We start from the raw sequence: 4,487 nt of genomic DNA on the forward strand, positions 1-4,487 counted from the left end.
GTGTGTTTCAAATTTTCATTCTTCATAGATACAATTGAAAACTATAACAAAAGTAATTAACTTATAACTCTAATAACCTACCATTATGGTTGCACATACAATACTATTATTCAAATGTATGAACATTTTTTGTATAAAATTTAGTTTGTTACACTATGGGCAGACTCCACATTGCCCATGTGCTACACACAGCCATTTGGGAGACATTTCAGCTGGTAAAAAAATTCCTGCCTCATTGAGCAGAAATTTAAATATTTAGCATAATTGTCATACAAAGGTCTTCAGTTGTGTGAAACAGCTCTCATTATGTAGATTGTGGTATTTCAAATCAATACTCTCTGCATTCTTTTCGGAGCTTCAGTACTAGAGTCAGAGTTCTTCAGATATGCGCTCCTTCGTACTAATATGTTGAGCTCACAAATAGAGAAGCATGTCTTAAAAGATACATTTTAATGATCATACACATAACTTCCAATGAATCAATACTATGGAAAATCACAACAGTTGAATTTTATTTTTTGTTATATATTTTCCTTATACACACATTGAAAGACAGGTCTTACAATACAAACTTTTTCCAGCCATTACTATACAATGTGAATGAGATTCATTCTCACCTCCAAATTACTGTGTTGTAAACAGATATTAAGATGGGCCTGCCTGATCTGCTCATAAATCATGAATTATTATTGAGCTGGAACTGAAGAGGATGATCTATACGAGGCTCAGTGCAGGAGTGGCTTAACCCCAACCAAGGTGTTATGAGGAAATGACGCTAGGTAGTTCTTGGCATTGCCAATTATTCTATAGTTCCATTTTCGCTGTGCATTGACGTGACTTATGCACACATAATATTTTGTACATGAAATAACTGTCTCCAGGATGGTCAGAAGCAGTCCATAATGCTTGTAAGGTAGGCCATTTCAGAGTTACTAGCAATGATATTAGGCAATCAAGTTGTTTATGTTGTTGTTGTGTACAGATTCAAGCAGCTCGCCAGAAACAATTAGTGTCAGTTGTTTTTTGAAGTGAGGATGATAGCACACAAGATTGCTCAGCCTTTGGCTCAGTTCTAACTACTGTCCAAGGTCCAATATTTGTATTGTTCTTTTGTATGATTTTAGGAAACAGAACGAAGAACACATCTGACGACACTGGCAGGCCACTTGAATTTGTGTGCGCAACAGCTTGATTGACTAACTTTAACACTAATTAACTCGGAAACAGCGCAACACACAAATATATATATATATATATATATATATATATATATATATATATATATATATATATATATATATAACAGAGGGAAACATTCCACGTGGAAAAATATATCCAAAAAGAAAGATGATGAGACTTACCAAACAAAAGCGCTGGCACGTCGATAGACACACAAACAAACACAAATATACACACAAAATTCAAGCTTTCGCAACAAACTGTTGCCTCATCAGGAAAGAGGGAAAGACGAAAGGATGTGGGTTTTAAGGGAGAGGGTAAGGAGTCATTCCAATCCCGGGAGCGGAAAGACTTACCTTAGGGGGAAAAAAGGACAGGTATACACTCGCACGCACACACACGCATATCCATCCACACATATACAGACACAATTTGTCATTGGTTAGGCCCCACTACAATTTTGGTGACATTGTCAATAAGATGTAAAACATTTACATTAGGCCACTAGCAGAGTATAACTTGGGTTTGTAATGCTTGTATTCATTGGAATGCATTGTATTTCCTTCCATAAATGTTAGCATGCCAGGTATGAACATACACTGACTCGGCTCTTACGATTGATTTCTTCTCGTAGGAAGTCTGAATGAGCAAGTATACACTCAGAAACATTGAAAACAGCGCACCCGGAGGAATGAAAATACACATGCAAAACTTTGCAGATAAATACAGTGAAATCCAACATGCAAATGATTGAAGTTTGGTGTCAATATGCATGACCACAGACCCTGCAGTGACACTGATATTGGGCAGGGGAGCCCTATTAAAATGGCATATAAACATCCCTACTCAAGGATGATGTTAGCATGCGAGAATACCAGGTGGACATGTTAGACAACATTTGTCACAGTTAAGCCAGTTTGAGAGGGTTTAATCATCAGCATGGAAATCGCAGCCTGGTCAACATGCTGTGTGGATCATCAGGTTGATGGAGGCTTCTGTCAAATGATGTTGGGAGCAGTGGACGCAATAGATAGGCACTACCAGGAAGACGAAGACATAAGATGATCAAAAGATTGTCTGCAGGTGATCAGGGATCCTAGTGACTCGCTCCAGGATACAAGCAGATGCACATGTGCATGTAGTTATTCCACAAATGATTCCCAGTCACCTTGTGGATCTAAATTTGCAATCTACATGCCCTTGTAGCTTACTGCCATTAACATCAAGACATCGGCAACTCCATCTGCTGTGGTGCCAAGCTAGAACGAAGTGGAATCAACAGACTGGCAAAACATGGTTTTTAGTGATTAATCCTGATTTGTTTTGGGGACGGATGACAACCACTTACAGATGTGGAGGCAGCCTGGTGAACAATACAGTTCCAACCGTGCTGTCACTTGCCACATTATCCACACGGCCCATTGTTCTTAGACCTTTCCTACATGGCCTACCAGGGACACTTTTCCACCAAGATAATGCTTTTCCACACGCAGCTCGAGTTGCTCAAGACTTCCTACATCATGTTCTGGCTCTTCCATGGTCAGCCTGTACCCTGGACTTGTGCCCTATAGAGCATGTGCGAGACCAGCTGAAATGCCGGATACCGCCATGTCACTCTGAACATGATTTCAATGTGGTTGTTCAAGATCTGTGTACCAGTCTGCCTCAGGACGACATCAGACATCTAACCAACTTGATGCCGGATCGTGTTGCGGCATGTATTGCAGCAAAAGGTGTTTCAATGCACTCTTCATGTTGGACTGTGTTCTTTACTCATCTTGATTGTGAGATCAAGTGAATCATTTGTATCATTATGTCTAGTAAATTTCATTATGATCCAATTGTTGTAGCTGAAGTGTTAATTTACAATAACATTCATTTTTACTACAGCATCAACCAAGCTTAGGGACATAGTTTGGTACAAGATAGCCTTTAGCAATTGACTTATTCCTTTTGGATAATTTTCTCTTTGTATATTTTGTGTCCACTTGGACTTTTATCCTTCCACTTTTGTGTCCATTTACGTTAGGGGGCACCAGGACATGCTTCTGACGTCTGTTTAGTATCAGTATTAATATTGGTGAGATTGTCAGCAGATAAGAGTGAGCAGGATCATCCATTAGTAAACACCTATCTGTCTGGATGATGTGGTTTTATCTTTTGAACTGAAGTTTTTACCCAGAGGTCCAAGGGGGATGTCTGCAACAGAAATGTTACATTATTATGTACCTTCAACAAGCCACACAATACAGGCTGTGAGTATGTGGTTATTACCTGCATCACTTCAGCTTGATTTCATTTTACAGTGTTTCCTGCTGCAGTATGGTGCCTTCAAACATGGATTTGATGGTCTGAGTTGAAATACACTAACCATACCAACTGTCATTTTGTTTATAATGTCGCGGTCACATAACGTGTGGTGGACCATGGTATTACCCATGAGCTGCCATGCCCCAGAAAAGATCCATAAATACACCGTGCATTAGTGGTCGGTTTTGTGTAAGCCAGTATTGTGTCGTCCTCTCTCACTAGATCTCAGGAAGGGTGTCATCAAAGAATGGGTAGGCTTGTGCAGCAAGATCTTACACGCGATTAAAATTTCTATGGCATTTCACAGTGTCGAGTGGTAGGGGTCAGCTACTGTCCAGACATGGCTTTTCTTGAGTGCCACATGCCCGCTGTGTTGCCTGTTTTGTAGGTACGTGCAGCTCCTTGTGAAACACGGCTGCCTGCATGCCAGCAACACTGTTCACTACTGCTGCAATCTGTCAATCAAAACGTGATTTTAATCAGAGTATAATCACCTTGTGAGAGACGTATTATTCCATGACATTTTGGTACTGCAACCAGTTTAAGTTGATTTCTTGCCCTATCTGTATCTAAAGGTGGGTGTGGTTGCCAGTTGAAATACTACACCATAAAGTTGATGTAATCTGGCTGCAATCCCAAAATTTTACAGTATACCCATACCTTCTTATCTTGGTTTTATTTCACAGTAACATTTCTTTTTTAGTACTCTTAGGCTTGCACTTTCGTTTCCTGTTCCCTTATGCATGCGCATATGAATGTAAGTGGTGTGAAACCATGTTAATAAAATCAGTGGCCTTACCTTTTACTCTTCTAGTTGTACTTTGCTCTGTGACAAACATTGTCCCCGTCTTGAATGGTTATAGAGATGAATTATTCTCTCATGCTGTCCATCCCCTCATCTTGAAGTGCGGTATTTGCTTTTCATTAGCAAAATTACAGGCACATCAGTATAATTCTGAAGATAGATCTGCACAGAATTTATGTTTTCAGAACAAATG

Source organism: Schistocerca nitens, chromosome 4, assembly GCF_023898315.1.
Source record: "Schistocerca nitens isolate TAMUIC-IGC-003100 chromosome 4, iqSchNite1.1, whole genome shotgun sequence".
Taxonomy (NCBI): domain Eukaryota; kingdom Metazoa; phylum Arthropoda; class Insecta; order Orthoptera; family Acrididae; genus Schistocerca; species Schistocerca nitens.